General features: G+C 44.1%; 1 pseudogene; it reads left to right on the forward strand.

Moving 5' to 3' along the window:
• The first annotated feature begins 3958 nt into the window (after nt 1-3958).
• LOC102872677 lies at nt 3959-5027 on the forward strand (annotated as a pseudogene).
• The last annotated feature ends 3185 nt before the right edge of the window (nt 5028-8212 follow it).

The raw sequence follows: 8212 nt of genomic DNA on the forward strand, positions 1-8212 counted from the left end.
TATCGAACCATATCACTAATATCACGTGCTAGCAAAATCCTGCCGAAGACTAGAAAAAAAACCCGACTGGAACAGTATATTGACAGAGAACCTAATAGAAATGTAAGCTGGGTTTAGAAGAGGTCTTGACCTTAGAGAAAGTATCACCAATGTCAGATGGATCTTGGCAGAAAGCAAAGAGTACCAGAAGGATAGCTATCTGTGTTTCATTGACTATGCAAAGGTATTTGTGTGGATCCACAACAAATTGTGGCTAACCTTGAGGAAACTTGGAAGTCCCGAACACTTGATTGTGCTTCTGCAAAACCTGTACTTGGACCAGGAAGCAGTCCTCTGAACAGAGCAAGAAAACATTGCATGGTTAAATATCAGGAAAGGAGTGCTTCAGGAATGCATCCTTCCCCATAACTTTTCAATCTGTATGAAGAACAGATCATTCAGGATGCTGGGCTTTATGAGGAGGAATGTGGCATCAGGATTAGAGGAAGATTCATCAATAACCTGCATTATGTAGGTAACACAACCTTGCTTGGTGGAGCTGAGGAAGACATGAAATACTTGCTGCCGAAGGTCAAGGACTGTAGTCTTCAGTATTACCTGAAACTCATTACCAAGAAGACAAAGATTCTCACTGTTAGGTTAAGTTAGTGGACTTAAAGAAGAAATCAGAAAGAATGAGAGAAAGCTTAATGCAGCTTTATTAAAGGGGGGGAAGGGGAGCTCCCGCGTGAGTTCCTCATCCTGGAGAGGCAGATGGGAAGTCACACTGTGAACTTACTGGGGAGGATTTTTATAAACAGAGTCTTTAGGGAGGGATATTCCACTCTGATTTACGAGCCACCTGCTAGCTTAGCCAGACAGGCAAGGCCGTTTTCTCTTCTTATCAGCAACAGGCAAGGCCATCAGCTTTTGAGTTCTGAATTCTTCATTCTTCTCTTTGGCCCTCTTTGCCCAGACTAACATTCACCACAGGGCCAATTGCAGGACCAAGATAGATGGAGAAGAAATTGAGGTTGTTAACCATTACAGCTTGCTTGGCTCCACAATCAACACTCTTGGCACCAGCAGTAAGGAGAAGACAGAAAGCAGTCAAAAGACGAATTCCACTTGAAAAATCTGCTGTAAGGGATCTCTCCTGAGTACTGAAAAGCAACAATGTCAGTTTAGAGACTAAGGTGCACTTAATCCAGGCCATGGTCTTTGCCATTACTTGCTATACATCAGAGAGCTGGGCAATGACTAAAGATGACAGAAGAAGAATTGATACCTTCGAGTTGTGGTGCTAGAGAAGAATCTTGAACATACCATGGACCACAAAGAAAACAGATCTGCCTTGGTGAGGGTGAAACTAAGTTTCTCCTTGAAGGCTACAATTTTGAAGACCTGTCTCACATACTATGGGCATGTGGCCAGGAGGGACTGGTTTTTGGAGAAGGAAATCATGCTCAGAAGTGTGGAGGGACAGCACAGGAGAGGAAGAGTCTGGATGAGAGGGATTTATACAGTAATTGGGGCAATGGGGGTTGGTGTGTCGGAATCAGGGAGACTGGCTCAGGATAGAGGAGAGTTCACAGCTGCTGTCCATAGAGTTGCTATGGGTCACAGGCAACTTGACAGCACACAATAACAACAACATCATCATAAATATTATATATAATAATACACATGAGTTTTATCTCAGTGTGTGTTCTAACAACATATATTAAAGGAACTTCTAATACACGCTACAAAAAATGGGTCCAATATCTTATGTAAGAGAAACCAGACTAAAAAAAATTGTTTTGTATAAGTCCACTTATGAAAACTTCTGGAAAAGGCAAAATCATAGTACTACACAAAACAGGCCTACTGCTTTCAAGAATTGGGAGTGGGAGAGAACTTAATTGTAAATCCATGACTTCATCTTGATTATGGTGATAACATGGCTCTGCATTTGTCAAAACTGATATATTTAAAAGGTATTTAAAATTGAACAATTGCATGTATGGCCCACAGTGTATTTTTAATGGACAACTGTTGTCCTTAAGAAAAAATAACAAAGAAATAAGGGGAGCTCTGGTGGCCTAGTGGCAAGGAGCTGCAGCTACAATCCCAGAGGCACATAGTTCGAATCCACCAGATGCTCTGCCGGAGAAGGAGGGACAATCTCCTCCTGTACCAGTCAGATCTGATTTGACGGTATACTCACACAAAAATAATAAAATAAAAAAATAAAAATAACAAAGAAATAAATATAAATCATGTTTTCTCAGGGCACAGAGCAAGAGATTAAAAAACCCCACAAAACTCTTAGTGTATTTTTCTACCTCGATTTCCTTCTTTCACCAAAAATTATATTACTTTTAACTATGAGGATAGGTCAGGCATGAGATTCAGTGCCCTGGGAACAGAAGTGACAGTTTTATCAAACTCATATTCTTTCAGGTAAAGGATCTAATATCTATCACAAGGCAACTGCATTTACCCACATACAATAGCCATGTGTTTTTATGTTCTCATTTCAGGTTGTTGTTGTTTGATGCCGTCGAGTTGTAGACAACTCATAGTGACCCTATGAACGAACAGCCTGAGCACTGTTCGTACATACAGTTTCTGGAGGCAAGCCATTTCGGAAGTGGATGCCGCTCCTGCTTCCAGGCTTGATTTAGTTGGGAAGCTCCAGTCAACACTGTCCACCATGGGTACCTGTTACCACGATTGGCACATCACTGTCACAGGCTTCAGCATCACAGCAACCACGAGTTACCTCTGTACAGCAATGCACAGACCAGTGCTACACCACCTAGAGGAATGTTTGACAGGAAGACAATTTGAACCTGGCCGAGGGCCACAGAGGAAGATCACCCACCTTCGGCTTGGTAGCATAGCTTCCTTTCCACTAGGCCAACGTAGCTCTCTCTTGGTCGTTATCAATTCAGTTAAAATTATATTTATACATAAGTTCTTATTGAGCAATCACCTGTTACAAACTCTGGGGATTTGACAGTGAATAAAATCCACTCCAACAAGGATACCAGGAGGCAGAAAATGAATAAAAGATAAAGCACTGGGCTCTGTGAGGACAAGTGTGGCATCAGGATTGGAGGTAGACTCAACAACAATCTGCATTATGCAGATGACACAACCTTGCTTGCTGAAAATGAGGAGAACCTGAAGTGCTTGCTGCAGAAGGTCAAGGACTGCAGCCTTCAATATGGGTTGAAGCACAATATCAAGAAAACAAAGGTTCTCACCACCGGGCCAACTGGCAGCATCTGGATAGATGGTGAATAGACTGAGAGTGTTGACAGCTTCAGTTTGCTTGGCTCTACAATCAACACTCTTGATACCTGCAGCCGGGAAATTAAAAGACAAGTTGCATTGGGAAAGTCTGCTGTCAGAGACCTCTTCAAAAGTACTGAAGAGCAATGATGTCAGTCTGGAGACTGAGGTGTGCTTGATACAGGCCATGGTCTTTGCAATTACTTGCTATGCATCAGACAGCTGGACAATGACTAAGGATGATAGAAGAAGAGTTGATGCCTTTGATTTGTGGTGCTGGAGAAGAGCATTTGAATATACTATGGACTGCTAGGACACACAAGTCGTTCTAGAGAGAGTGAATCCAGGCTGCTCCTTGGAGGCAAAGATTCTGAAGTTTCATCTGTTATACTTTGGACATGCTGCAAGGAGGGATCTGTCCTTGGAGAGGGACGTCATTCTTGGGAGGGTGGAGGGAAAGCGTAGGAGAGGAAGACCTTTTTAGAAGGTCCCGTTTACCAATTTTATCCAGGTTTTTGGCTATACTTGCAAAGCCTAGTCATGTAATAGACTTCCTGTTAAGTGCTGGTAAGTCGACTACGACTCATAGCTACCCTATGAACAGAAGATCTGAATCCTGTTCTATAACTATCATCATTTCTCAAATGTTCATGGAGTTTCCAAAGGCTTGTCGTTTAAGAAAGGAACGCCAGGTCCCATGGTGCTGCGTCTCCGAGAGGCCTGCAGTCCCAGGCCTGCGTCCCGCACTGGCCCCGCTTCTCCAGGGGGTGCCACCATCCACGAGGGCTGCTTCCGCGGGACCTGAAGCCTGTGGCCGGGCCAGGCCTTGTCGCTTCAGGTGGAGCAGCTGCTGAACCATCAGCGCGGCTCGTGGTCCCAGGACATTCTTGTCTTCCGCAGTAAGACCTACGGCAACGTGCTGGTGTTGGATGGAGTCATCCAGCGCACCGAGTGGCACGAGTTCTCCCACCAGGAGATGATTGCCAACCTGTGCCTCTGCAGCCACCCCCGACCTTCCCAAGGTGCTGATCATCGAGGGTGGGGATGGGGGCGTCCTGCGAGAAATGGTGAAGCACCCTCCAGTGGACGCCGTGGTCCAGTGTGAAATCAATGAGGATGTCATCCAAGTCTCTAAGAAGTTTCTTCCTTGGTGAGCCCTGGTGGCCTAGTGGCAAGAAGCTGCACTGCAATCCCAGGGGTGAGCAGTTCTAATCTACCAGATGCTCTGCTGGAGTAGGAGGGACAATCCTCTCCTGTACCAGTCAGATCCGATTTGATGGAACACACACACACACACACACACACACACACACACACACACCTCAAAGCCGACCCTCCATGTAGGTGATGGTTTTGAATTCATTCTGCAGAACCAGGATGCCTTTGATGTTAGCATCACGGACTCCTCTGACCCCAGGGGCCCCTCCAGGAACCTCTTCAAGAAATCCAACTATCAGCTCATGAAGACAGCCCTCAAGGAAGATGGCATTCTCCGCTGCCAGGGGGAGTGCCAGTGGCTGCACCTGGATCCTCATCAAGGAGATGCGGCAGTTGTGCAAATCCCTCTTCCGCGTGGTGGTCTACACCTACTGCACCAGCCCCATCTACCCCAGCGGCCAGATCGGCTTCACGCTGTGCAAGAACCTGAGCACCGACTTCCGGAGCCGGTGCAGCCGCTGACGCAGGTGGAGCAGAGGCAGCTCAAATACTACAACTCAGAAATGCACCAGATCTCGCGATGCGAGAGTTTGCCTGCCAGACTGTGAATGATGTGAGCTGAGCATGGAGCTGCTGTTGCCATCACCACCCAGAAACCTCAGAGCAGGGAGCCCCAGGGTGCCCGGCCCCCCTCAGCCCCACAGAAGACCCTCCGCGGGCTCTCATCCACCAACCAAGTGCTAACTGGCCCCAGAATGCTGCTCCGTTGGGCGGACTGTGTCTTTCTCTCTGTGGGGTGTTCAGCCTCCAAGCCTTTACTAGCTCTGCACAACGTCTTCTCTGACTCCTGTGCCTCTCACTCACCAAACATGTGTATTTAAAACAACAAAACAAAACGCAACAAAACAAAGAAACAAGGAAAAAGAAGAAATGAAGGCCAATCTGCTTCAAGCTTGTCTTAACCTAGGAGCGCTACCAGCCCCTCTGTCCACCATGGGTAACCAGTGGTACAGCAATTCAGTATCATAGCAACTCAAAATTATCTCAATATACCACTTAGAACAATACTCTTCCCAAACGCAATTAACACCAACGGGACTTTTAAATACAAAGGCCTGCCCACCAGGTCTGAATTGACTTAAACAAAAGGCTTCCAGCACACAGCTGATAGTTAACTAAATCCAGGTGACCAATCAGCTTACACAGGATTGCTAATGAAACAGAAAAAGACCCACCACTTTACGCTTGACTTTCAACTAAATCAAGAAAACCTACACTCCAGAATCCAACTGCTTCACACATTAGCCTCCAAACTGGAGACTTAAGCCAGGGCCCATCCTGTCCTTAAAATGCAAAGGCCTACCCACTAGGTCCTGATGGACTTAAACAAGAGGCTTCTTATTTTCTTTTCTGATGATCTTTTTGGTTTGATTTTTTTTTTTTTTTGGGACTCCCAAGTCTGATTCATCTTGAGTTGGTTTTTATTTATGGAGTGAGAGTTATATCTTTCTGTTTTCTACAGGTTGATGTCCAGTTTTGCCAGTACCACTTATTAAAGAAGCTGTCATTTCCCCATTTAATGGGTTTTGTCTCTGTCAAATATCAGTTGGCCATTAACTTATAGAAGTGCAAACATAAAAAATGTTTAACATCAGGGCTAGATAAGAAGGCAGGACAACATGCTAAATCTTATTAGGAAGAAGTTTGCAAGTAATGAGGGCTGAAACGGAAACACAGTATATGAAGGAAGAATATGGCAGTTACCCCACACTTGATCACTTCCTGACAAACTTGATAACATCTAAGCTGGTCATATCAAAGACCAGACCAGACAATGGATCCTGATAAGAGTCTGAGCTTGGAAAAAAGGTGCTAAAACCTTACTTAATTAACATGTCAAATTCCTAGAAATACCATCTTCGTCCTCCCCAGGGCCCCTATAAAAAGGACCCCCCCCAAACTGCCCGTGGGCCAATTGGATGCTGTCTGTATGCCATGCTGCTGGGTCTCTTGGCGTCCGTCTCAGACCGCGCAATAAAGGCCTGTTCATTTCTTGGGATCAATTCCTTTCTTTATTTCTCTCCATTGCGCTCGTGCTCTTTTGTTAAATCTAACATTTGGTTCCCTGACCGGCAAACGAGTATACAATACCAAACATTATGAAAACCTTATCTTATGTGGGAATTTAAACCCAGTCCTGAATTTAATTTACACTATTCTTCAACTCCATATTATTGACGTCTTTCAAAAGGATCAGTGAAGACTAGATGATAAAACTAGATATGCAAGGACAGCTGGTGATGCCTAACCATTTCCAAGAGCTAAAATTTAAAAAGAAAGCTATGCTTTTTAAGTGGCCATCAAAGAGATAACAGAAATAGAAAAGTCCATTCAGAAGCAAGCACACTATTCAGTGATCTAATAAGTATTTGGAAAAAAAAATAATGTTTAATCAAAAGGAGGGGAAAATACAAGTAAAATCTGACTTCAGAGGCACCGGGTGTATGTAAATAAAGCAATCTGTGAGCAGAGTATTAATTCCATTTTAAAGTGTGGACCTGAGTATGAATGTTAAATTTTAAACTTGTCTTTTTTCCCAGAGTAGTTACTAGAACTTTGATGTTTACCTAATTTTTCCCTCTGAGGCCTTGGCAGGAGCTACTAAAATCTATTCAACAGATAAACAAGAGCTTTGACATGAACCAATAAATGCAAAAACCATGTTCACGGCAACATTATTTACATCATTAATGAGATGGAAACAACTCAAGAGTCTTATCAGTAGATGAATGGATAAAGATACATTGGTACTTTTATATAATTGAGAACCATGCAACACTGAAAAACAAGAAGGAATCCGTGAAATGCTGCACGACGTGGATAAAGCTAGACGACATTATGCTGAGTGACATGAGTCAGTTACAAAAGAACAAATATTTTATGAGACGACTATTATAAATGACTTGGAAGGAGGAGTGGCATCCACTTCCATGATAGCTTGCCTCCAGAAACCCTATGAACCTGGAGAGAGGATGAAAGGCACCCAAGCATTGAGGACTCTCCTTCATAGGGTTGCTATGAGTCGCCTGTGACTCCACGGCACTTGACAACAACAACCACCACCACCACCACCACCACAATAACAACATTATAAATGACGTCAGGCTGGAGTCTAAGATGTGCCTGGTCTGGTCTTCCCAATTGCGTGTTATGCATCAGAGAGCGGGACAGTGACTAGGGATGACAGAAAGAGAACTGATGCCTTTGAGCTGTGGTACTGGAGAAGAGCATTTAATATACCATGGACTGCTAAACAGGTTTGTCCTGGAGAGGGTGAAACCAGGCTGCTCCTTGGAGGCAAGAATTCTGAAGCTTTGTCTGACATACTTTGGGCATGTTGCATGGAGATACCAGTCCTTAGAGAGGGACATCATGCTTGGGAGCATGGAGAGGGACAGTGCAGAAGAGGGAGACCCTTGATGAGATGGATCGATTCAGTGATTGGGGTAGTGGGAGTAGATGTGTTGGAGACAATGAGGTTGGCACAGGATAGAGCAGGAGACTCTACGGCACATAACAACAATGACTATTGTAAAAAGCTCAAGAAAAGGTTATGCACAGATATTAACAGAGACATTCTTTGATAGTTACTTTGGATGATAATAGAGAGGAAGTGAGGAAAACTTAGTCAATTATTAGATAATGGAGACATATTAAGTTGGGTGAAGAGTAAAGTAATAAAAAAGTGTATAAATGGAATCACACTATTTTGTTTGGCCTGAACACACAATAT

This window comes from Elephantulus edwardii, unplaced genomic scaffold (genome assembly GCF_000299155.1).
Source record: "Elephantulus edwardii isolate Elephantulus edwardi_28Jun2011 unplaced genomic scaffold, EleEdw1.0 scaffold00315, whole genome shotgun sequence".
In the NCBI taxonomy this organism is placed as follows: domain Eukaryota; kingdom Metazoa; phylum Chordata; class Mammalia; order Macroscelidea; family Macroscelididae; genus Elephantulus; species Elephantulus edwardii.